Genomic DNA, 12,709 nt, shown 5'->3' on the forward strand with positions numbered 1-12,709 from the left:
CCCCACCCCGGCCCCAGCCTTCAGCCCCACCCCGGCCCCAGCCTCCAGCCCCATCTCTAGACCCCAGCCCCAGCCCCATCTCTAGTCCCCAGCCTCGGCCTCCAGCCCCATCTCTAGTCTCCAGCCCCAGCCTCCAGCCCCATCTCTAGTCTCCAGCCCCAGCCTCCAGCCCCATCTCTAGTCCCCAGCCCCAGCCTTCAGCCCCATCTCTAGTCCCCAGCCCCAGTCTCCAGCCCCATCTCTAGTCCCCAGCCTCAACCTTCAGCCCCATCTCTAGTCTCCAGCCCCAGCCCCAGCCCCATCTCTAGACCCCAGCCCCAGCCCCATCTCTAGTCCCCAGCCTCGGCCTCGAGCCCCATCTCTAGTCTCCAGCCCCAGCCTCCAGCCCCATCTCTAGTCTCCAGCCCCAGCCTCCAACCCCATCTCTAGACCCCAGCCCCAGCCCCATCTCTAGTCCCCAGCCCCTGCCTCCAGCCCCATCTCTAGTCCCCAGCCCCAGCCTCCAGCCTCATCTCTAGTGCCGAGCCCCAGTCTCCAGCCCCATCTCTAGTCTCCAGCCCCAGCCTCCAGCCCCATCTCTAGACCCCAGCCCCATCTCTAGTCCCCAGCCCCCGCCTCCAGCCCCATCTCTAGTCCCCAGCCCCAGCCTCCAGCCTCATCTCTAGTGCCGAGCCCCAGTCTCCAGCCCCATCTCTAGTCTCCAGCCCCAGCCTCCAGCCCCATCTCTAGACCCCAGCCCCAGCCCCATCTCTAGTCCCCAGCCCCCGCCTCCAGCCCCATCTCTAGTCCCCAGCCCCAGCCTCCAGCCCCATCTCTAGCCCCCAGCCTCAGCCTCCAGCCCCATCTCTAGTCCCCAGCCCCAGCCTCCGGCCCCATCTCTAGTCCCCAGGCCCAGCCTGCAGCCCCATCTCTAGTCCCCAACCCCAGCCTCCAGCCTCATTTCTAGTGCACAGCCCCAGTCTCCAGCCCCATTTCTAGCCCCAGTCCCAGCCTCCAGTCCGATATCTAGCCCCATCCCTGGCCCCAGCCTCCAGTCCCATCCCCAGCCACGGCCTCACCCCTTCTCTAGCCCCAATTCCGGGCCCCAGCATCCAGCCCCAACTCTATCCCCAGCCATGGTCTCAGCCTCCAGCCCCATCTCTAGTCTCCAGCCTCAGCCTCCAACCCCATCTCTATCCCCCAGCCTCCAGTCCCAACTCTAGCCCCATTCCCGGCCCCAGCCTCCAGTCCCATCTCCAGCCCCAGCCTCAGCTCTATATCTTTCCCCAGCCCCGGTTTCAGCTTCCACCCCCTTCTCTAGCCCAAAGCACGACCCCAACCTCCAGTCCCAGCTCTAGGCCCAGCCACCACCTCAGTCCTATCTCTAGCCCCAGCCTCAGCCTAAGCCCCGCCTTGGTTCTAACCCCAGCCACGGCCACGGCCACAGCCACAGCCTCCAGTCCCACCCCTCCCCAGCACCAGCCTCCAGCCCATCTCTAGCCTCAGCCAGGGCCCCAGCCTTCAGACCCATCTCTAGCCTCAGCCAGGGCCCCAGCCCCATCTCTATCCTCAGCCAGGGCCCCAGCCTTCAGACCCATCTCTAGCCTCAGCCAGGGCCCCAGCCTACATCCCCATTTCTAGCCTCAGCCAGGGCCTCAGCCAGGGCCCCAGCCTTCAGACCCATCTCTAGCCCCAGCCACGGCCTCAGCCTCCAGACAAATTTCTAGTCCCAGTGTCGCTGCCTTGCTCTCTCTCTCTGCCAGGCGACGGCCGGTTTCCATTTTGCTATTTTAATAGGATCCCCATTAGCTGTTGCAAAAGCAGCAGCTACTCTCCCTTGGGTCCACACAAAACATGAAACATAACATAACTACATCAATTTAAAAATTGCACACGTAGCCTACATACAGTTGAAGTCGGAATTTTACATACACTTAGGTTGGAGTCATTAAAACCTGTATTTCAACCCTCCACAAATATCTTCTACTTGGTCACAATCCCGGATCTGGGAGCATCCTCATCAGTAAAAAAGCTGACTAGCATAGCCTAGCATAGCGCCACAAGTAAATACTAGCATATAAATATCATGAAATCACAAGTCCAAGACACCAGATGAAAGATACACATCTTGTGAATCCAGCCATCGTTTCCGATTTTTAAAATGTTTTCCAGCGAAAACACAATATGTATTTCTATTAGCTAACCACGATAGCAAAAGACTCAACCGCATATTTTCACAATTTTTTTACCGCATAGGTAGCTATCACAAATTCGACCAAATAAAGATATAATTAGTCACTAACCAAGAAACAACTTCATCAGATGACAGTCTTATAACAGATTTATTGTATAGCATATGTTTTGTTCGAAAAATGTGCATATTTCACGTATAAATCATAGTTTTACATAGCAGCCACCATCACAAATATCACCAAAGCAGCTAGAATAACTACAGAGAGCAACGTGAAATGCCTAAATACTCATCATAAAACATTTATGAAAAATACATGGTGTACAGCAAATGAAAGACAAACATCTTGTGAATCCAGCCAATATTTAAGATTTTTTAAGTGTTTTACAGCGAAAACACAATGTACAAACAATAGTACGCAAATATAAACACCATGGGACCACGCAGCTGTCAAACCGCTCAGGAAGCAGACGCGTTCTGTATCCTAGAGATGAACGTACTTTGGTGTGAAAAGTGCAAATCAATCCCAGAACAAGAGCAAAGGACCTTGTGAAGATGCTGGAGGAAACAGGTACAAAAGTATCTATATCCACAGTAAAACAAGTCCTATATCAACATAACCTGAAAGGCCGCTCAGCAAGGATGAAGCCACTGCTCCAAAACCGCCATAAAAAAGCCCGACTACGGTTTGCAACTGCACATGGGGACAAAGATCGTACTTTTTGGAGAAATGTCCTCTGGTCTGATGAAACAAAAATAGAACCGTTTGGCCATAATGACCATTGTTATATTTGGAGGAAAAAGGGAGAGGCTTGCAAGTCGAAGAACACACTCCCAACCGTGACGCATGGGGGTGGCAGTATCATGTCGTGGGGGTGCTTTGCTGCAGGAGGGACTGGTGCACTTCACAAAATAGATGGCATCATAAGAAAGTCAAATTATGTGGATATATTGAAGCAACATCTCAAGACATCAGTCAGGAAGTTAAAGCTTGGTCCCAAATGGGTCTTCCAAATGGACAATGACCACAAGCATACTTCCAAAGTTGTGGCAAAATGGCTTGAGGACAACAAAGTCAAGGTATTGGAGTGGCCATCACAAAGCCCTGACCTCAATCCTATAGAATATTTGTGGGCAGAACTGAAAAAGCGTGTGCGAGCAAGGAGGCCTACCAACCGACTCATTTACACCAGCTCTGTCAGCAGGAATGGGCCAAAATTCACCCAACTTATTGTGGGAAGCTTGTGGAAGGCTACCCGAAACGTTTGACCCAAGTTAAACAATTTAAAGGCAATGCTACCAAATACGAATTGAGTGTATGTCAACTTCTGACCCACTGGGAATGTGACGAAAGAAATAAAAGCTGAAATAAATCCTTCTCTCTATTTTTATTCTGACACAAAAATAAAGTGGTGATCCTAACTGACCTAAGACAGGGCATTTTTACTGGAATTAAATGTCAGGAATTGTGAAAAACTGAGTTTAAATGTATTTGGCTAAGGTGTATGTAAACATCCGACTTCAACTGTATCAGTACATACACACAAACTATCTACAATGCATTTGGAAAGTATTCAGACCCATTGACTTTATCAAAAAAAAAAAAAACATTTTGCAAATTAAAATAAATTAATCAGAAATACCTTATTTACATAAGCATTCAGACCCTTTGCTATGAGACTCGAAATGTAGCTCAGGTGCATCATGTTTCCATTGCTCATCCTTGAGATGTTTCTACAACTTAATTGGATTCCACCTGTGGTAAATTCAATTGATTGGACATTTTTGGGAAAGGCAAACACCTGCCTATATGATGTCCCACTGTTGACAGTGCCCTCCATCATTCTTAAATGGAAGAAGTTTGGAACCACCAAGACTCTTCATAAACCTGGCTGCACGGCCAAACTGAGCAATCGGGGGAGAAGGGCCTTGGTCAGGGAGGTGTCCAAGAACCCAATGGTCACTCTGACAGAGCTCCAGAGTTGCTCTGTGGAGATAGGAAAACCTTCCAGTCGGACAACCACCTCTGCAGCACTCCACCAATCAGGCCTTTACGGTAGAGTGGCCAGACAGAAACCACTCCTCAGTAAATGACACATGACAGCACGCTTGAATTTTGCCAAAATGCACCTAAAGGACTCTCAGACCATGAGAAACAAGATTGTCTGGTCTGATGAAACCAAAATTGAACTCTTTGGCTAATTGGAAAAGGGCTAATTGGAAAAGCTGTTCAAAAGAGTACATTGTATGATTTCTTTGTACTCCCTGACGAAGGCCATGCAGCCGAAACGCGTCGGATTTTTAAAACTTTGTTTCTATTGAACATGCCATACAAATACATTTTAATATATATTCTGAAGAGTGCCTTGTTCCTCCCTTCTTTTTGATGACCAATTCACCCATTTTACCAAAGAGTACCTTCTGTCTACCAACATTTACTATTGTGTACCTTAGTAGCGCTTCCATTCCTTCTTCTACTTTTTCTACAAGGGAAACGATGTGTTGGAGTCTGTTCCTCACCATGTCCTTCTTTCCCTCTCTTCATCCCTCATTTTCGTCTTTCTCTCCTTCATCAGCGCATCATTATTTTCCCACCAACTTTGCAACGGCGATCTGTCCCTTCTCTCTCTAGTATTAAGCAGGCTTTCTCCCTCCCCCTCTCCCTTCCTCCCTGCCTCTCTGTCTCTCTCTTTCTCTCCCTCTGTCTCTCTCTCTGCCCCTCTCTCTCTCTCTCCATCTCTCCCTCTCTACTAACCATCCCGTATCCCATTGGGAATAACCCTGGTCCGAGTCACCCAGGAAACAGTTCTGTAACCAATGCAAACGGAGCGGGAGATGAAAAGACAAGGTAGACACGTAAACGCTCCAGTCCTTTTCATCCTAAATTCCATTAGGATTTTCCCTATCGGAATACTACAACATGTTGGTCTGCTGGTCCATTCTATGTTACTTTTCAGTTCTCCTTTATAGATATTCCATAGTGTGTTGTCTTGGTTTTGGTGACTGACATTTCTGAAGTCCACTTTTCCTAACAAAACAGAGAGATTTCCTTGAGCAAAAAATGTGTCATTGCACATGTTGGTCTTCCTTGCAGGCCTTATGCCTCAGGATCCAACTGACATTCACTGAACTGGTTAATCATGCCTTTACATTAAGTTTATCCAGCGCGTCAACCCATATTATCTTCTCCAGGAATAATCACATTTTCCCCTGAGCTACCGGCCTCCCTTCCTCTATCTCTCCCTCCATCTATCTCTCCTCTCTATCTCTCCCTCCATCCGTCTGTTTCTCTGCTTGAAGCTCAGATGAGCTGGGTGTCACTAGTAGTTAGTGTCTATGACGGGTTGGCATCTCATTTAGGAGGTAGTGGAGCAGAGGGTGTGTACAGTGGTTCCTACTTTAAAAGTTGTGTCATACTGCTGCACACCCTGCGTGCTGCTGCAGCATTCTGTGGCAAGTCATTTAATTCTCAGCCATTTCTTCTGTTACTGCAAGTTGTTGCTAGTTTGACCACCAGAGGGCATTTTGAGAAGCATTTGATTGTATTCCGTATTGGCATTAACAGAGAATTTAAAACCTTTTTTGTAATAACACAGTATATGGGATTGATTTTAAGAAATTTGGCTTAATTCATTTGATTACTATTATGGTTATGGTGTTTCCATTCAGAGAAAAATTGTCAGTTTGTAAATTCAGACCGTTTCGCTCTTGTAGCGCACACTGGACCTTCGGGCCGAGGAGTAAGGTTGGTTTGAGCTCTCTGGCCTTTCAACTGCAGTTTTCCGAGGTTTACTGACACCGTCCATATTCAATGGGTGTTGAGCGCTCGTAAAGTAATTATTCTGCGCTCTGGTCCACTCAGACGAGAGTGCTCTGAAATCTGTGTAGATAGTAAGCTGGACACATAAAATTTTTAACAACGTTCTTTTCTGATAACTAGTTCATTGCATCCGCCGTGGAGCCCAGTTTCATAATATGACCATATTTCCCAGCTGCTTGCCATCGTTTTGAAGTAATCGCAAAAAAACAGGCCTTATTTTAGTGCATTTTTCACCCTGCCAGCTCCTATTAGTTCTATTCAGCACCAGCTCCCTTTAGTTCTAGTGAGCACCGTGGCACCAGCTCGCCTTCCGAATGTTCTATTCCCAGCATATTGTTCAACGTCACAATGCCTGCTTCGCTATTGTTGGCAATGAGACCTGCTCACGTTGTTTTATAGTTCAAATGTAAACAACAAAATGTAAACAACAAAAATAATATTGGATCTCTGCGGTCTTCTCATTGTTTCCTATGGGGGAAATTATAGGCATGTCTGTCTATTTCACAAATATCTCGCAATTTGTATATTTAGATTTTTTTCAAGTCGGGTGTAACCGGTGCGAAATGGCTAGCTAGTTAGTGGGGTGCGCACTAATAGCGTTTCAATCGGTGACTTCACTCGCTCTGAGACCTTGAAGTAGTTGTTCCCCTTGCTCTGCAAGGGCTGTGGCTTTTGTGGAGTGATGGATAACGATGCTTCAAGGGTGGCTGTTGTCTATGTGTGCAGAGGGTCCCTGGTTCGAGCCCAGGTAGGGGCAAGGAGAGGGACGGAAGCAAAACTGTTACACCATTTTAATCAGGGCACCATTTTAATCTTTTTGTAATTATGTAAGTCTGGGCAGCGAGCTCGTTTGTCATCGATCGCTAGAGCAGAAATAGTCATAAGTTTTCATTTTTCCCCCACTTTTTCATTACGCAGACATAAGCACAGTTGACACCATTGAGGTGCGGATGTTTACTTTCTACATAAGTTGTTTTTTTCCAGTTTCGTCCGACGAACAGATTGTAGTGGTAAAATAAAAATATATTTTTTAAATGGAATTCTAAGCATCACTCCAGTCAAAACAGGCTTTGCGAATGTTCAATTCCATTAATTTGCTTCGGGCTCACGCTAGTGTTCCAGTTTAGCCAACGTTCTGAAGACGTTTTTCAGCCTTGGGTGAATTTTGACTCGTTCTATTGTCCAGCCTATAGATAGCCAGAGCGAATTTACGAAAAGCACCTGAATGTCCGTTGAGAAAGCACAACGACTATACCATTTAGCTAAGCTAAGAATGACGAGAATAATCAAGTCAACAAACGTTGGGTAGTTAGATAGCCTATAGTTAATATACTGGCAAGTTTGATGTATAACTACTAGCGTTAGTCAGCTAGCTAACATACCGGTACACACTGCTGTAATGATATGCTATGTGTTTCGTAAGGACAGCGTAGCTAACAAATTGTCAGCCAACATAACGTGTAAGGTAACTTATTTGAAAAGTCATTACTTTATTACATTGAATAGCAAGCTACCCCTTGGTCGTTAGGGCAAACCTGTTCTGTGATAGGGGGGGGGATTTTCACACCTTGCTCGGCAGTTTGACTATTCTTTAGTAAAGGTTGAATAGTCTATTGTTCAGCTATTAGCCCTCCTCCCCAGCTTGCAACAAATTGTTGTTCCCATCTCATTCCTTTCCCTCTTCCACGTGTCATCATTCTGCTCCTGAGTGGCTCGCTTGTGGGCGTGCTGGCAGGATATGGCAGCATCTTCAGTTGTGCGTCAAGAATTCTGCAGACACCTACAAAGATGGCATCTCAGGTAAGCAGCTGTATTGAGGTATCCTAAAAATGACACCTGCTGCTTTAGATTGAACGGTCATATCTCAGTGATTGTTTTCATACCTATAAAAAATAAGCTGTTTTCTTTACTTTCAGAGAGCGAGCTGATCAATGGGTCGAAAATGTAGATTTTGTCAGATGTTCACTGTCCGAGGAACAGGCCGTGGAAGCTTTATTGCTGGCAAAAGTGTCCATAACCAGAGGTAGTTAAACTGTTCTTGTAAGGGGTACGTAACTGGTGGCAGTGAAGTCAAACGCAGGAGAGCAGAACTTGGTAAATAGACGGAGCTGTTTAATAAACATAACTACCGGCATACAAAAACAACAAACACATGGGCACCAAACCCGCATCGCACCTGGTACACAATGCACACGTACTTACAATTAACAATTCCCGACAAGGACATGGGTGAAACAGAGGGAACATATACAACATGTAATTAGGGAATTGAAACCAGGTGAGTGTGAAAACAAGACAAAACAAACGGAACATGAAAAATGGATCGGCGATGGCTAGAAGACCGTGGACGTCGACCGCCGAATTCCGCCTGAACCAGGAGAGGAACCGACTTTGGCAGAAGTCGTGACAGTTCTGTGTTATTTTTCTTTATCTCTGCCTGTCTTGTTGAACACGGAACTTGTCTCACATGCATTAATTAAAAAACCATTAAGATGTCAGTTGCTAATTTTCAGAGATACACAATATAAACACAGCCATTTTCACTGGACTATCTGTTGCTGCCAAGTCATGATATCCCTGGGGGTTAGCCTTGCAATAACCAAGTGGTGAGACACATAGCTCTCTATATTTAAATGTTTCAGGTACACTCCGATAGGTGTCTCCGTCACATACAGTATCTTCTATTGACATTATCTTCAATTGTTTGTCCTCATGTGTCTGTTTTTCTGCATAAAGTACTCTGTAGCCACTTAGTGTGGACACTTAGTGGTGGTCTGGAGCAATGAAGCCGTGACGCTGGGCACCTCTAAGTCCCGCAGTGCAAGCTCGCAGCTTTTAAAGAAGGAACCACTGTACGTGCATTGTGAATGAGTGTGTGTGTGTACATTGTGCATGAGTGTGTGTGTGCATGTGTGTGAGTGCAGTGTGTGTGTGTGTGTGTGTGTGTGTGTGTGTGTGTGTGTGTGTGTGTGTGTGTGTGTGTGTGTGTGTGTGTGTGTGTGTGTGTGTGTGTGTGTGTGTGTGTGTGTGTGTGTGTGTGTGTGTGTGTGTGTGTGTGTGTGTGTGTGTGTGTGTGTGTGTGTGTGTGTGTGTGAGAGAGAGAGTATTGTGCTTGTGTGTGCGCGCGCGTGTGATTTGCCCTGGAGGACTGAGTCACCGCCATGATTCAATGGAGACACACACACACACACCATCAGCTATAGGGGACAGGACCATGCACCAGTTCATATGCTGAGTAACAGGACAGAAGGCCCAGTGAAGACCGAAGAACAAAAGGTTATAAAGGTCATGCCATAATATAATTTATGATATTCCTCGTTCTGATATTTACAATATTTTTGTGTGTATTGTTATTGTATTGCTAGATATTACTGACTGTTGGAGCTAGACACGTAATATTACTGACTGTTGAAGTTGGAAACATAATATTACTGACTGTTGGAGCTAGACACGTAATATTACTGACTGTTGGAGCTAGACACGTAATATTACTGACTGTTGAAGTTGGAAACATAATATTACTGACTGTTGGAGCTAGACACGTAATATTACTGTCACGTTCCTGACCTGTTTTCTGTTGTTTTGTATGTGTGTGATGGTCAGGGCGTGAGTTTTGGGTGGGCAGTCTATGTTTTCTGTTTCTATGTTGGTTTTGGGTTGCCTGGTATGGCTCTTAATTAGAGGCAGGTGTTTTGCGTTTTCCTCTAATTGAGAGTCATATTAAGGTAGGTTGTTCTCACTGTTTGTTTGTGGGTGATTGTCTCCTGTGTCAGTGTCTGTATGTTACGCCACACGGGACTGTTCCGGTTTTTGTTAGTTCGTTCGTTTTATGTAGTCTGTTTTCCTGGTTCATGCGTTCTTCACGTTGTATGTAAGTTCGTGTCCAGGTCTGTCTACATTCGTTTATTTGTTTTGTAATTATTCAAGTGTTTGTCGTGTTTTTCCGTTTTGTCTATTAAATCATTATGTATTCACAACCCGCTGCATTTTGGTCAAATCCCTGCTACTCCTCTTCGGATGAGGAGAAGGAGGAAGCCCGTTACAATTACTGACTGTTGGAGTTGGAAACATAATATTACTGACTGTTGGAGTTGGAAACATAATATTACTGACTGTTGGAGTTGGAAACATAATATTACTGACTGTTGGAAACATAATGTTATTGACTGTTGGAGTTGGAAACATAATATTACTGACTGTTGGAGTTGGAAACATTATATTACTGACAGTTGGAGCTAGAAACATAATATTACTGACTGTTGGAGCTGGAAACATAATATTACTGACTGTTGGAGTTAGAAACATAATATTACTGACTGTTGGAGTTGGAAACATAATATTACTGACTGTTGGAGCTGGAAACATATTACTGACTGTTGGAGTTGGAAACATAATATTACTGACTGTTGGAGTTGGAAACATAATATTACTGACTGTTGGAAACATAATATTACTGACTGTTGGAAACATAATATTACTGACTGTTGGAAACATAATATTACTGACTGTTGGAGTTGGAAACATAATATTACTGACTGTTGGAAACATAATATTACTGACTGTTGGAAACATAATATTACTGACTGTTGGAAACATAATATTACTGACTGTTGGAAACATAATATTACTGACTGTTGGAAACATAATATTACTGACTGTTGGAAACATAATATTACTGACTGTTTGAGTTGGAAACATAATATTACTGACTGTTGGAAACATAATATTACTGACTGTTGGAAACATAATATTATTGACTGTTGGTATCAGGAATCAGGAAAGACCCAAGTGCAGACCATGTCGAAGTAACATTGTTTATTGCGATGAACAGAGGCAAAACATCTAGAGGCAGAGGTACTGGATGGCAGGCAGGCTCAGGGGCAGACAGAGTGGTCCGGTGGGCGGGTTCGGGGTCAGGATGGGCAAGGGTCAAAAACCAGGAGGGCAAGAAAATGAGAGGCTGGTAAAAGAAAGGATCTGACAAGACAAAACTCTGGTAAGCTTGCCAAACATGACAAACTGGTACAGACAGACACAAAACACAGGTATAAATACACAGGGGATAATGGGGAAGATGGTCGACACCTGGAGGGGTGTGGAGACAATCATAAGGACAGGTGAAACAGATCAGGGCATTACAGTTGGAATTCGAATCGTAATGTTACTGACAGTTGGAGCTAGAAACATGATATTACTGACTGTTGGAGTTGGACACATAATATTACTGACTGTTGGAGTTGGACACATAATATTACTGACAGTTGGAGTTGGAAACATAATATTACTGACTGTTGGAGTTGGACACATAATATTACTGACAGTTGGAGTTGGAAACATAATATTACTGACAGTTGGAGCTAGCGTAGCCTAGTGGTTAGAGCGTCGGACTAGTAACCGGAAGGTTGCAAGTTCAAATCCCCGAGCTGACAAGGTACAAATCTGTCGTTCTGCCCCTGAACAGGCAGTTAACCCACTGTTCCTAGGCCGTCATTGAAAATAAGAATTTGTTCTTAACTGACTTGCCTAGTTAAATAAAGGTAAAAAAAAAAAAAAAACATAATATTACTGACTGCTAGAAACATAATATTACTTACTGTTGGAGCTAGAAACATAATATTACTGACTGTTGGAGCTAGAAACATAATATTACTGACTGTTGGAGCTAGAAACATAATATTACTGACTGTTGGAGCTAGAAACATAATATTACTGACTGTTGGAGCTAGAAACATAATATTACTGACTGTTGGAGTTGGAAACATAATATTACTGACAGTTGGAGCTAGAAACATAATATTACTGACTGTTGTAGCTAGAAACATAATATTACTGACTGTTGGAGTTAGAAAAATAATATTATTGACTGTTGTAGCTAGAAACATAACGATAACGTCTGCAAATCTGTGTACGTGACCAATACATTTGATTTGATTTGATATGGACACATTTCAAATCAAATTTAAACTGTATTTTTCACATGAGCCGAATACAACAGGTGTAGATCTTACCGTGAAATGCTTCCTGACAAGCCCTTAATACCAACAACGCAGTTTGAAGAAAATAGAGTTAAGAAAATATTTACTAAATTAACTAAAGTTTAAAAAAATGTACCATTATATTAACTACAAGAAACAGCACTGGAAATAAATGTTCTTGACTTAGTTATGAAGCATGTTCTTTGTCTATAGTTGAGCCTTACAGACGAAGAACCACATATCTGACATTTAACTACTTTTAAAATAAACATCATACACCATTATTTGATATCCTGTCTATAAAATGAAGTGGTCACGCAAACTCTTTACGCACCCATTAGCCGGTATTTTACATTTTAAAATAGACTCACCCAGTGCTTAATTTGTAAATCGGGAGGTGCCGGAACAAAAAGTGAGCAGGAAGAGGGGGGGGGGGGGGGGGGGGTGATCTGGGAAGCTCCGAGGTACCGGAAAAAAATCTCCTTTATAATAAAGCGTTGCGTGCATACCTTCGCATTTTTGTAGTGCTATAGAGCAGTAGAGTTGAGGCACTTACAGAGGTTGCGCACATGGGGAACATTTTTAGCAGCCTAGGGTCCGGGAAAAAATGTGCACTTTTATAAACGCATTTCAGCAATTCCACATCATTTTACATGACTGGAGACTTTGGCAGAATCTTTTTTTAAACCACACAAATTATCAAAATGGCAGGATACTTTGACACTGACAAACTGAGAATCTAAG

The sequence above is a fragment of the Salvelinus fontinalis genome, chromosome 29, assembly GCF_029448725.1.
Source record: "Salvelinus fontinalis isolate EN_2023a chromosome 29, ASM2944872v1, whole genome shotgun sequence".
Classification (NCBI taxonomy): Eukaryota; Metazoa; Chordata; class Actinopteri; order Salmoniformes; family Salmonidae; genus Salvelinus; species Salvelinus fontinalis.